At 42.8% G+C, this 14,808-nt stretch overlaps 1 protein-coding gene across 1 annotated transcript in view; it reads right to left on the reverse strand.

Annotated features, from left to right (window-relative positions):
• Window positions 1–14,445, reverse strand: part of MYO18B (myosin XVIIIB) — a 258,709-nt gene extending 244,264 nt beyond the window's left edge. Inside the window, exons 1-2 of the mRNA XM_081892930.1 lie at window positions 14,308–14,445; window positions 13,887–14,272 (exon numbers count right to left, since the gene is read on the reverse strand). The gene's annotated coding sequence lies outside the window, so the exon portion shown is untranslated. The remainder of the gene's footprint in view (window positions 1–13,886; window positions 14,273–14,307) is intronic.
• Window positions 14,446–14,808: the final 363 nt, after the last annotated feature.

Raw genomic sequence — 14,808 nt, forward strand, 5'->3', positions numbered from 1 at the left:
TCAGTTTGGCTCTGTTGATCTGTTGTCTAACTTCATCTGCTGGGTATTTTAGTTCTAAAAAGGTTTGCTGTAGATCTCTTAGGTGAGAGTCTCTGTCTGTAAAATTGGAACAGATGCGGCTGTAACGTAGTGCCTGGCTATATACAATGGACTGTTTGGTATGTTTGGGATGGTAGCTAGAGGCATGTAGATATGTTTGTCGGTCAGTTGGTTTACGGTATAAGGTGGTGTCTATGCAATGTGAGGCAATGTGATGCGACTTCCGGTCGATCGCGGAGCAAAGAGCAAGCGGGAATACTCTCGGAGAGAAATTCCGAGCTTTCGGGAGGAAAAAAGGGGTGCTGCAAGGGCGCCGCAGCCAATTCCCCCTTGGAGGAAAATCCAGGGGGCCTGGTTCCCGGCAAAGCCTTTTTGCGGACCACCCGGCCGTCAGGTATCCCTTAAAAGGGGTGAAGAGTACGGCAGAGTGAAGAAGCAGGCTAAGGGAAGCCATTTTCTACCCTCCGAAAGCGCAGCCCCAGGCTTGCACGGAAAAGCGATCGATTCTCAATCAATAAGAACTTCGGACCTAAATTGAGGTATTTAACGAAAATTTTAATTGGGAAAGGATTCGGAACCGATGAAGTGAAGAAAAAGGAGGTCAGCTTCATCTGAAATCAAACTTATACGCAAAGGGAATTCGCAGAACGCAGGAGAGTGGAGTGTGAGTTACCGCAAGTGGTTTTTCTTCTGTTTTTATAATATTTGGACATATACTTAAATAATAAGGATATTGAGAGCAAAGGAGGAGTGGAAAGATACTGTTTAATATAGTTTGAAGTCTTTTTGGTGAAACGGATGAGACCGTGGGAAAAGGATTGCTAGGAGTTTTTTAGTTTCGGTTTTAAAAGTAACTGCGCAACAGGATTGTAAGTTTTTCTTCTCCATTTTTATTTTGTTAAAAAACTTTTCTGGCAGCAACTGGTGGTAAAAAGAGTTAAAGAAAGAACTGACTGGCTGAAAAAGAATCGAAATTTCAAACAGAAATGCTTTTTTAATGATTACAAAATTTTATCAAAGATGTATAAACTGCTGCTAGAATGGTATACTAAAGGTGAAGTTAAATCGGTTATGATACATTGGGCCAGAGATTTTGGATACAATATACAGCTAAATGAATGGATAAAATTATGGAATGAAAGGTTAAAATTTATGGCCTGTACTGTGATAAAGGAAAATGTTATGAAAATGATATCACTCCTGTAAAGTTAGCAAAAATGTATAAAATGTGTAATAAGTGTTGGAAATGTAAAGAAAAAGAAGGAACTTTTTACCATATGTGGTGGGAATGTAAGAAGGTCAAGGGCTTCTGGGAAATGATATATAATGAATTGAAAAAGATGTTGAAATATACATTTGTTAAGAAACCAGAGGCATTTTTGTTAGGAATGGTAGGAAATGAAATAAATAGAAAGGATTGTAAACTTTTTCAATATGCAATAACAGCGGCAAGAATATTACTGGCCCAAAAATGGAAACAAGAAGAATTACTGACAATGGAAGAATGGAGAATGAAGTTCATGGATTATGCAGAACTTGGTAAATTAACAGGAAAGATCCAAAATCTACGGGATCACAGGTTCACTGAGGACTGGAGTAAATTTACAAATTATTTGAAAAGTATATGCGATGAGCAAATAACGCTTGTGGGTTTGCAAGAAGCTCTGTGAAAATATCTGGAGTATTGTAAAAAAGGGAATAGGGAGGGCGAAGGTTTGATAAAAGGCAATATTAAATTAGGAAATGTGTAAAGAAAGAATCAAAATGGAAGATTCGCAGGAGAACTGAGGGAAGTCTAAAAGAATATATTTGTGATAAAAAAATTTGGTATGGTTTTATAAATTTGTATTGGAAAATCAATTAAATTTTTTTTAAAAAAAGAGAGAGGCAATGAGATGCAGTGTTTAGTGTGTCAAACTAGGAGCTGGGAGAGAACAGGGTTCAAATCCACACTCTGCTATGAAGCTCACTGGCTGATCATGGGCTAGTCACTGCCTGCCAGCCTAACCTACCTCACAGGGAATTAAATGAGGGGTGAGAAAACAGTGGTGGACCTTGGCGCTTGCTGTAGCACCCTAGAATCTCCACACCCAGTATGAGCCCCTCAGGTCGGAAGGCGTCCAACATGCCACTGGGGAAGAGCAGAGGACAAGTACAAGTAGATCCAGAGCTGATGAAGCGGCTGGGCCAAAGCTGAAAGGACGCTCAGTTGCGGATATGCCTGGAAGCGAAAGGAAAGTCAAATGCTGTAAAGAAAAATATTGCATAGGAACCTGGAATGTAAGAACCATGAACCTGGGAAACTTGGAGGTGGTCAAAAATGAGATGGCAAGAATAAATATTGACATCCTGGGCATCAGTGAACTAAAGTGGACGGGAATGGGCGAATTCAGTTCGGATGACCATCATATCTACTACTGTGGGCAAGAAACCCACAAAAGAAATGGAGTGGTCATCATAGTCAACAAAAGAGTGGCAAAAGCTGTACTGGGATGCAATCTCAAAAATGATAGAATGATCTCGATACGAATCCAAGGCAGACCTTTTAACATAACAGTAATCCAAGTTTATGCACCAACTACTGGTGCTGAAGAAACTGAAATTGACCAATTCTATGAAGACTTACAACACCTTATTGAAGTGACACCAAAGAAGGATGTTCTTCTCATTATAGGGGATTGGAATGCTAAAGTAGGGAATCAAGAGATAAAAGGAACAACTGGCAAGTTTGGCCTTGGAGAGCAAAACAAAGCAGGGCAAAGGCTAAGAGAGTTCTGTCAAGAGAACAAGCTGGTCATCACAAACACGCTTTTCCAACAACACAAGAGACGACTCTACACGTGGACATTTTTTCCATGTAACATTTTTACAAATCAGTTTCATTTGTTGAGACATTTGGGGGGGAGGGGGGAGATGGGGGGATGTCACATTCAGGCAAATTGCGCACAAAGAAGAGCAATAAATCGTTCTTTTAAACACTCAAACTTTAACGGTACTTAGTACAAAAAGAAAATGCATCTCTTTGGCTGAAATTTTGCAGGCTCTTCCCCCTCTGAACAGACTGCTATGCTGGAAAATTTCATCCAATTCTGCAAAAATACGCACAAAAAATGAAAGGCTTCTCTTGATTTCCACCTTGCAGTAAATGAGGAAGACATCCAAGTTTTGCCCCTGTCACCAGACTCAGGAAAGTGAGTTTGGAGGTAAATATCTTATGTGTGCACAACCCTATAGTTTTCTCTTATGCTTTTTATATATTGAAAATTGTTGTTTTCATTATTAATTGGGGGAGGGGTGTTTTGCTTTATGTATGCTGCTTTCAGCCCTATCTGAGAAAAGGCAGGGGCACAAAAATGTAAATAGATTAAAACAAATGGGCAGGCATGATTTTTGGATTTTGGAATATTGCAACTTTTCTATGCAATCTATATTAGGTTATTTTTGCTCTGTTTAGAATACAGAATACACTTTATAGTGCAAGACATATATCAAGAAAATTAAATAATATTGTGCTGTATGCCAATGTTGGCACAATGAAATTAATGGAGATGGCTGGTTGGTTGGTTGGTTGGTTAGTTAGTTAATACTTGGTTGGTTGGTTGGTTGGTTGGTTGGTAACAACCAATAATAAAAACAAGTTGAATGAATACAACTTAAAAACAAGATTAAAATACAACATTAAAACATTAAAATGCAGCCTCATCACAGGAGGTGAAAGGAAAAAAGAAAGAGGGGGAGGGAATCAAATTGACTCCAAGCCAAAGGCCAGGCGGAACAACTCTGTCTTACAGGCCCCGTTTAGGGCTTTAAAGGTCAGCACCAACACTTTATGGGACGTGGGTCGTGCTGTGGTCTAAACCAGAGCCTAGGGCTTGCCGATTGGAAGGTCAGTGGTTTGAATCCCTGTGCCAGGGTGAGCTCCCGTTGCTCGGTCCCTGCTCCTGCCCACCTAGCAGTTCGAAAACATGTCAAAGTACAAGAAAATAAATAGGTACCGCACCAGGAAGGTAAACAGCGTTTCCGTGCACTGCTCTGGTTTCGCCAGAAGTGGCTTAGTCATGCTGGCCACATGACCCGGAAAAACTGTCTGTGGACAAACGTCAGTTCCCTCAGCCAGTAAAGCGAGATGAGCCGCAACCCCAGAGTCGTTCACGACTGGACTTAATTGCCAGGGGTCCTTTACCTTTACCTTTTACCAACACTTTGAATTGTGCTCAGAAACGTAGTGGGAGCCAATGAAGGTATTTCAGGACCGGTGGTATATGATCTCGGCAGTCACTCCCAGTCACCAGTCTAGCTGCCACATTCTGGATTAGTTGTAGTTTCCAGGTCACATTCAAAGGTAGAAGAGAGTGCATTGCAGTAGTCCAAGTGGGAGATAACTAGAGCATTCACCACTCTGGCGAGATAGTCCGCAGGCAGATAAGGTCTCAGCCTGCATACCAGATAGACAGATAGACAGCTGCCCTGGACACAGAATTGACCTGCGCCTCCATGGACAGCTGTGAGTCCAAAATGATTTCCAGGCTGCGCACCTGGTCTTCAGGGACACAGTTACCCCATTCAGAGCCAGGGAATCCCCCAAACATGTCCACCCCCTGTCCCCCCAAAACAGTACTTCTGTCTTGTCAGGATTTAACCTCAATCTGTTAGCCACCATCCATCTTCCAACCGCCTCCAGACACTCACACAGGACCTTCATCACCTTCACTGGTTCTGATTTAGAAGAGAGATAGAGCAGGATATCATCCGCATACTGATGAACACCCAGCCCAAACCCCCTTATGATCTCTCTCAGCGGCTTCATATAGATGTTAAAAAGCAAGGGGGAAAGGACAGAACCCTGAAGCATCCCACAAGTGAGAGTCCAGGGGTCTGAACACCCATCCCCCAAAACCACTTTCTGGACACTACCCAGGAGGAAGGAGCAGAACCACTGTATAACAGTGCCCCCAGCTTCCAGCTCCTCTAGAAGGATGTCATGGTCAATTGTATCAAAGGCCACTGAGAAATCCAGCAGAACTAGGAAACAGCTTTCACCTTTGTCCCTAGCCTGCCAGAGATCATCAACCAGCACCACCAAGGCAGTTTCAGCCCCATGATGAGGCCTGAATCCGGATTGGAAGGGATCCAAATGGTCTGCATCTTCCAGGTGTGCCTTGAGTTGTTCAGCAACCACCCACTCAATCACCTTGCCCAAGAATGGAAGATTTGAGACTGGGCAATAGTTGGCCATATTGGCCGGGTCCAAAGATGGTTTTTTAAGAAGCGGTTTAATTTTCGCCTCTTTCAGTGGGTCTGAGAAGGCTCCCTCACAGAGGGAAGCATTCACCACACTGCAGAGCTCATCGCCCAGCCCTTCCCAGCTCGCTTTTATTAAGATAAAGCTGGCAATGCATACTAGCCACAATGGCTATGCACTACATCTAGAAACAGGGGCAACATGTCTCTGAATCCCACTTGCTGGAAATCACGGGTGCTGGGAATGCTGTTGTGCTCACAGCTTCCTTTTTCCCAGTGGGATCTGGTTAGTCCCTGTGAGGACAGGATGAGAGCCTCTAGTCCGATCTGCTGGGCTCCTGCTATGATAAACAGAAGCAGACCTTCCCAAATCTAGAGAGAGCATATTTCAGAGTTGGGAGAGATTGCAAACAAACATAACTATGCATGAGCGTTAGTTAGTGCATGAAGGGGTTAACAGCAGAGTTCTTTTTCCTAGACTCAGCTAGGTCATGGCCCCTCACCCCCACAAGGGAGGAAGTGAAGTGTCTTCTATTTCCTTTCCTCATGTAACCAAGTAGGATGGGCATGTCTGAACTTGCTCCAAAGTTCAGACTGCATGTTTGAAACTTTATGCTGTATTTTAAACCCAATAGTAATCTATCTGTGTGCTCCTTGCTGCTGCATGGAATAACGGATGAACCAGACCTTTGGATTTAGTAAGAAAAGAATTTTAAACATACTTAACAGTGTATGGTCTGTTTATTGCTAGAGGGGTAGAGAGGAGGGGCAAGCATCTTAAGGCAGACTAAATGGGATATGCAAAAGGGCTTAACAACCTATATTCCACACTATGTGGCTGCTGTTAACTCTGAGAGTGCTTTTAAATCTGGAGGCTCTCTCCCACTGAAGAGTGTGCAAATCCCCATTTTTGAATCTAGACACCCAGCTGATTCTTTTGTTAATTACCCACCCATGGGTCAGATCTATATTTCCACCTCTTTTGGACCCAGACCCCCTCTTTCACTTGATCTCCCCACCCAAACGTGTTCAAACCACTAACAGCCATCATTGCTTTGACAGGCAAATGTAGAACGTTCCTTACCCACAGCTTCATCCATGCAGCCCCTGCTTTGGGACTAAGGATCTGCAGATTGAGCCACCTAACAATGGAATTAGGACTAGAGCAAAGCATCTGATCTTTCCTCCTAAAGCCAGCCAGCCCTAAGAGAAGGCTTGGGAGTTGCCTCCTTCTCTCTACAGCTCCTGTAAGTATCACCACAGTTCCTGCAACTTGTTTTGTCTGTTGTCCATCCCTCTGTCCCCAAAGGTCTCTTGCAGGAAGCTGTCTTATGCCCATCCAGTTCAGTATTGTCAACAACAGCAGCCTTTTGTTTCCCAGATGCTTTGGACTACAGCTGCCATAAGTCCCAACCAGCACAGCTTACTATCTTTAAGATATTAATCCACTGTCCTTGATTGCCATGTTGCTGAGCTAGACCGACCTAGAACAGCAGCTCCGACGTGCATTTGAGTTAGTCATACCTGCGTCTTTGGCAAAATGTCCAAGGAGAAGAAAAGCATGTGCTATCCAGTGGCTCCACACATTGCCAAACTCAGTGCTATAGCATCACACAACAACAGAAAAGCCAGCATATTTTGCCTCCACTTACCCCAAGCAGTCTACCCCTATTACCACCATTGCACCCTTTGTTGATCCAATCTGTGTGGCCCAGTGTAAAAATCACCCAGGGCTGCAGAGCTCAGCACATCTGCCTGGAAGGATCAGAAGCACCTGAAACCCTGAAATTGGAGCCACCTGGACATGTCCTGGCTGGCTGGATTCCACAGGGATGGACTTTCAGAAGAAATCTGATCATTCCAGGGACTCCTAGCTATAGAAACTGCAGTCAGCTCAAGCACCTTTTCCAGAAAGCAACCTGGACTGTCTTCTTGTAGATGGGTGACTAACAACCATGGAGAATTGTTGCCTACAAGTCAGTTTCATCAAAGTCTAGCCAGGGAGCAATTCAAAAGCATATTTCCTTACCAGGAATCTATGAAGAAAGACATGGTTTGCAGATCCTTCTTTCCTATGGGGCAGTCGTTCAGTGGCAGAGCATCTGCTTTGCATGCAGAAGGAAGGACTGCAGTTCAATCTCTGCCAGCTCCAGGTAGGATCCAGGGAAAATCCCCGCCTTAAACCCCATAGAAATCCAGGGTTTCAGGCAGAGGACATTCCCAGCCCCATCTGGAGCTGTCAGGGATTGAACTGGAGAGCTTCTGTGTGCAAAGCAGGTGCTCTAGCACTGAGCTATGGCCCCTCTCCCATAATACTTATACTGTTAAAGATGTTAAAGCTGTTAAAGATTATGAAGGGCAACATGCTTTCAACACTTGAAAGACCATTATTTATTTGCCTTAACCCTGAACACCAGAGACTCTCTGAAATTTTGGTCAAGTCATTTTCCCAGTAGCCAAGCTGTCTCAAAAAGCAGGCACGGGGAAGCTCAGGCCTGGAGGATTGTTCCCCAGGCTTGGCCCTTCCTCAGGCCCATCCCCTCCCCTGCTTCTGGCTGGCCGGAATGCCCCCTTGAGCTCTGATCATGCCTGGATGGATAATATTTATTTATTGCATTTATATCCCACTTTTTTCCTCCTAGGTGGCTTGTACCATTCCCCGTCTCCCCATTTTATCCTCATAACAACCATGTGAGGTAGGTTAGGCTGAGAGAAGCAAGGACTGGTCCAAGGTCACTCAGTGAGCTTCATGGTCAAGGGGGAGAGTTTGAACCCTGGTCTCCTGGATCCTGGTCCAATACTCTAACCACTACACAACACTGCCTCTTATCACATTAATAAATAGGGAAGGGTGTTTATGTTTAGGAACCTTTGGCTTTTGAGTGGTTACCTAGTGGAGTCACCCTTTTTTTCCTATGGCCCCACCACCACTGCTGGCATGCAGCCCTTTGGAGGGTGCCCTTTGGAAGGTGCCCATTGGGCTAAAAAAGGCTTCCGACTCCTGCTTTAAAGGGCTTTCTAACCCTGAGCAAAGCACATCTCCACATGCCCTACACCATGGTGGGTCCTTTCTGAAAAACAAGGAAAGCAGAATAGGATCTCTTCAAGGAGACTCATAGGGTAGGACTCAAACTAATGGCTTCAAGTTACAAGAGAGGAGATTCTGAGTAAACATCAGAAAGACCTTCTGGTCAACAGCTGAACGATCTCCCTCAAGGAAGGAGAGGCTGTGGACTCTCCTTCCTTGGGGGTTTTTAATCAGAGGTTGGATGGCCACCTGGCATGGATGCTTTAGTTGAGATTCCTGCATTGCACCTAGTAAGGTGACCCTGGGGTCCCTTACAACTCTACAATTCTATTATTCTAAGTCAATGTAATGCTGTTAACATTCTCTCCAGTTTCTGTCTCAATAGGAGCAATGAGACAACTACGGAAAAAGTAGAAGCACAGAGTTGTAGAGTTGGAAGGAATCATAGGGGTCATCTAGTCCAACCCCCTGCAATGCAGGAATCTTTTGCCCAACATGGGGCTCCAACCCACAACTGTGAGATTTAGAGTCTCATGTTCTCATTTATTCCAACCCCCTGCAATGCAGTAATTACTGTATAGTGTGCTTAAAATGAAATACGCCACTCAAAGCGCAATGCTCATGAGATGACTTCACCCGCTACCCCCCTACCCACTTGGCTCCCTCCTTCAGGGTCATGGCCTCTTTGCCCCATTGCCTTTCACATACATATACACAGGTGCATGCACCTAGATGAAGCTTTTCCCACCATTGCACCTCCATACCAGGAATAGCTTCACCTTTCAGTTTCTGACTTATGCAGCTGTTTGAAGCACAAGGGACCTCTTTTGCTCTCTCCATAAAATGGTTACAAATTTTCAGATTCTTAGCTTTCCTCACACCATGGATTTCCTGGTAGGGCCTTCTCCACACAAATCCATGGCCGTTTCCTGCTGCTGAGAGCTCTCTGTGTGAGTGGCGTTAAGCGAAATTTGACAGAATTACAAGCCTGGTAGATGAAGGGAACGCAGTGGATGTAGCCTACCTTGATTTCAGCAAGGCATTTGACAAAGTGCCCCATGATATTCTTGTAAAGAAGCTGGTAAAATGCGGTCTTAACTATGCTACCACTCAGTGGATTTGTAACTGGCTGACTGACCGAACCCAAAGGTCATCAATGGTTCCTCTTCATCCTGGAAAAGAGTGACTAGTGGGGTGCCACAGGGTTCTGTCTTGGGCCCGGTCTTATTCAACATCTTTATCAACGACTTGGATGATGGACTCAAGGGCATCCTGATCAAATTTGCAGATGACACCAAACTGGGAGGGGTGGCTAACACCCCAGAGGACAGGATCACACTTCAAAACGACCTTGACAGATTAGAGAACTGGGCCAAAACAAACAAGATGAATTTTAACAGGGAGAAATGTAAAGTATTGCACTTGGGGGGGGGGGGGAGAGGCACAAATACAAGATGGGTGACACCTGGCTTGAGAGCAGTACATGTGAAAAGGATCTAGGAGTCTTGGTTGACCACAAACTTGACATGAGCCAACAGTGTGACGCGGCAGCTAAAAAAGCCAATGCAATTCTGGGCTGCATCAATAGGAGTATAGCATCTAGATCAAGGGAAGTAATAGTGCCACTGTATTCTGCCCTGGTCAGACCTCACCTGGAGTACTGTGTCCAGTTCTGGACACCACAGTTCAAGAAGGACACTGACAAACTGGAACGTGTCCAGAGGAGGGCAACCAAAATGGTCAAAGGCCTGGAAACGATGCCTTATGAGGAACGATAAAATTTTGCAGAAAATAAAAGATGGGAGAAGAAATTGAGAGCAAAACCAAAGTCCCAGGAGATTCTGAGAGAAATAAAACTATATCAAACACAATATATGGAATTGATGAATCAAGAAATAGAATGGAAAATTAAACAAATGAGGCAAAAGACATTTGAATCAGCGAATAAATGTGGGAAACTGTTGGCTTGGCAAATGAGGAAAAGACATAAATTAAATACTATTACAAACCTAGAAGTATTGATGGAAGAGATTCACAAAGATCAAGCGGGCTTTCTCCCGGGAAGACATCTGTCTGATAATTTGAGGAATATAATTGATATCTTGGAAAAATTAGAAGTCAACATAAATACTAAAGCAGTTTTGATATTTGTGGATGCGGAGAAAGCTTTTGACAATATTTCTTGGAGTTTTATGAAAAAGAATCTACAGGGGATGGGGGTAGGACAAGGTTTTGAAAATAGTATAGGTGCAATATACTCTGAACAGAAAGCTAAACTAATTGTAAACAATGTAGTTACGGAAGAATTTAAGATAGAAAAAGGGACACGACAGGGGTGCCCAATCTCTCCATTGCTTTTTATATCGGTCCTGGAGGTCCTGCTGAACATGATTAGAAGGGACCGGTTGGTTAAAGGTATTCAGGTCGGAGTTAAACAATACAAATTGAGAGCATTTGCAGATGACCTAGTTTTGACGCTATAGGAGCGAGAATCTAGTACAAAAAGGGTTTTAGACTTAATTCAAGAATTTGGTCAAGTGGCAGGATTTAAATTAAACAAATCAAAAACTAAGGTTTTAGAGAAAAATCTAACACCAATTGAAAAAGAAAGGTTTGAGAATGAGACAGGTTTGACTGTGGTTAAGAAAGTGAAATATTTGGGGGTTAATATGACAGCAAAAATGTGAATTTATTTAAAGATAATTATGAAAAATGTTGGATGGAAGTGGAAAAAGATTTAGAAATTTGGTCAAATTTGAAGCTTTTCTTGTTGGGTCGAATTGCAGTTATAAAAATGAATGTACTGCCTAGAATGTTGTTTCTGTTTCAAACATTGCAAATTGTGGACAAAATGGACTGTTTCAAGAAGTGGCAGAAAGATATCTCTAGATTTGTCTGGCAGGGCAAAAAGCCCAGAATAAAATTTAAGATATTAACTGATGCAAAGGAAAGGGGGGGATTTGCCCTGCCGGACTTTAAACCTTACTATGAATCAGCAACATTTTGCTGGTTGAAAGAATGGCTACTCCTTGAGAACACAGACATTTTGGATTTAGAAGGTTTTAACAACGTTTTTGGGTGGCACGCATATTTGTGGTATGACAAGGTTAAAGCACATAAAGCATTCAAAAATCATATTACCAGATAATGGAGGCATATAATTTGGACAAGAGGCTTCCAGGTGGAAAAATCAAAATTAGAAAGAGAGCTGTTAGAACCTAAAACTAAGATTTTGTCAAAGATGTATAACTTGCTGTTGAAATGGAACACTCAGGATGAAACGGTGAAATCTACTATGATTAAATGGGCAGAAGATGTTGGACATAACATTATATTTGCTGACTGGAAACAGTTATGGACCACAGGTATGAAATTTACGGCATGTAATGCCTTAAGAGAGAATATTATGAAAATGATTTACAGGTGGTACATGACCCCAGTCAAGCTTGCAAAGATTTATCATTTCCCCGATAATAAATGTTGGAAATGTAAAGAAAATGAAGGTACATTCTTTCACCTTTGGTGGACGTGCCCAAGGATTAAGGCTTTCTGGGAAATGATCTATAATGAACTGAAAAAGGTATTTAAATATACCATTCTGAAGAAACCAGAGGCCTTTCTCCTGGGCATGGTCGGCCAATTGATGCCAATGAAGGGTAGAACATTTTTAATATATGCAACAACAGCAGCAAGAATACTTATTGCAAAGTACTGGAAGACACAAGAACTACCCACTCTGGAAGAATGGCAGATGAAGGTGATAGACTATAAGGGACTAGCAGAAATTACTGGCAGAATCCGAGACCAGGGGAAAGAGTCGGCGGAAGAAGATCGGAAGAAATTTAAAGACTATTTACAGAAGCATTGTAAAATTAATGGATGTTAGAATGATGTTGGACAGAAACTAAGTAGTTACCAGCTGCAATGTAATTGAGAAATAAGCTATAATAAGTTATAATAAGTTACACAAGGATTTGCTGAGTTAATAATTTGAATTGGAATACAAAAAGGGGAGGTGAGAGGAGGTCTGGGAAATAAGTTAATAGAAAATAAGGAATGGAAATTGTACTTGTTTTTAATTGTTTTTAATTTTGCATTTTTGTATTCTTGTTATTTTTTGTGTGTTTCTTTTGTTTTGTTTTGTATTATTTTGAAAACGTTAATAAATATTCTTTAAAAAAAAAGGAACAGCTAAGGGAGCTGGGCATGTTTAGCCTGGAGAAGAGGAGGTTAAGGGGTGATATGATAGCCATGTTCAAATATATAAAAGGATGTCACATAGAGGAGGGAGAAAGGTTGTTTTCTGCTGCTCCAGAGAAGCGGACACGGAGCAATGGATCCAAGAAAGAAGATTCCACCTAAACAGTAGGAAGAACTTCCTGACAGTAAGAGCTGTTTGACAGTGGAATTTGCTGCCAAGGAGTGTGGTGGAGTCTCCTTTGGAGGTCTTTAAGCAGAGGCTTGACAACCATATGTCAGGAGTGCTGTGATGGTGTTTCCTGCTTGGCAGGGGGTTGGACTCGATGGCCCTTGTGGTCTCTTCCAACTCTATGATTCTATGATTCTGCATTTCCTATCAATGAGTAAGTAAACACCACCATTACAGTCCCCCCATTTGAATTCTTTAAAAGGAAACATTCTTTCATCCCACCAAGTTGGGCTTCTGGGATTTTTATTTTTATTTTATTTTCATAAAATTTAAACATGGCTTGATTGTAAAACAACAACCTCAAAACAGTTTCCAAAAAAAGACAACTTAAAAATATCAATGAAAAGAACAATATTAACAACAATAATTTAAGACTTCCCAAAAGTTAAAGCAATGTTAACACTAAAAGCAGATTAAAACTTGCATCAGGATTTATTTTTTTCATTTTCACGCTTTAGATCTTGCTCTCTCCATCTTTGTCAGTTCCTAGATTATGTATTTATTGCATTTCTATCCTTCTTTCCCCCCCCCCCCAAGGAACTCCTCATTTAATCTCCACAACAACCCTGTGAGGTAGGTTAGGACTGAGAGACTTCAGTGTGGCTGACCTTCAAGGTCACCCAGTGAGCTCCATGGCAATTTGAACCCTGGTGGCACTCTAAGCAACTACACCACACTGGCACTCTTCACAAAATGTCTTGGTTCCAGAAGGGGCCTCAATGCCACCTTTGCAAAAACAATCAATATTCAGAAAACGAATTTTCCATCCCTACCTAACAGGATGCTCCTAGTTTCATCAGTGCCTGGAGCTCACTTCTGATGAATAGATAATTCAGAGAATCAATAAATGAACATTCCTGCCCACTTAAATCATGTCTTGCTCAACATATATGATCCTATGATGTGTGCGCGCACACAGCCATATGCTGAAGGGATCAGCTCCAGCCATTTGATGGCCCCTCGTGTTCCTCCAGGCCTTCTTCATACCTGGCTAAAAATAGCCCCTCACACCCAGCAAGCAGCACACTGAAAGAAAGACATTTTGTATCCCAAAGCAGCCCCCTGCCCAATTAATCCCCTTCCCAATCACTCCCCAAGAACCCACTCCCCAATTTCCTCCCCAACCAAACAAGCCCAGGGATTGTCTACCTTCTCTATTTTCAGCACTGCCAGCAACAGGAGGGGGACAGTTTCTACACAAAGAGCCTCCCAGGCTCTAGGAGCAGCTACAGGTTCCTACCAAGCACAGGAAAAGCGGAGAGGAGGAGGGCAGAGGCTAAGAAGGGGGGCCCCTCCCTTCCCTCCCACCGCAGATGAGAGCCAGCAGCTGAGTCGAGGGGACAGGTCATGGCTATAAATATGCCCAGGCATCAGGACTGGGGGATGGCTGAGTGACAGGGCCAGGAAGAGCCAGCCAGCCAGCTGACTGAGACAAGCCCTTGCTCTCCTCCCCTCTGAGCACATCTCAAGGGTCAGCTTGATCCTCCAGGCCCGCACACAGCGATCCCTTGCTCAAGCACCAAAAACAAGGATGACTCACTAGCGCAAGCCTAAAACACATGAGGAAAGCCTCATTAAACAGAATGGAGTTCACTCATGAGTAAGCATGCAGATAATAAGACGTATGCAAACATACACAAGAGCACCACAAACTGACCCTCTACTATAGCTTATTATACTTTCAAGAGTTTCCTTTTCCAAACTTATGATGGCCTAGCTAATGGAACATACTACTAAACCTTAGGTTACGTAAATACAATCCTGGTTACAACACACACAACGTAATAGGCTGTCTTTGACTATGTAACTTCTATTTCAAACACAATTCAACATATAATATCTCACAAAGTGTAATTCCATAGACCAACACATCATGCAAACAGAACATATCAAGAGAAATTAAAGTCCAATGAATGGTCAGGGGATAAAGTCCATTCGGTTCCTAAAGTGGCATATTGGCAATAACCACAATATGGTATGCTTATTTTATGATGTTCCACGTATCGCTGCTTTGAGGAGTCTAACATGCATTGTATGTTAGATATCAGATCAGATGGAAAACTTGAAGGTA

The sequence above is a fragment of the Podarcis melisellensis genome (assembly GCF_964234715.1).
Source record: "Podarcis melisellensis genome assembly, chromosome: 16".
NCBI classification, from domain to species: Eukaryota; Metazoa; Chordata; class Lepidosauria; order Squamata; family Lacertidae; genus Podarcis; species Podarcis melisellensis.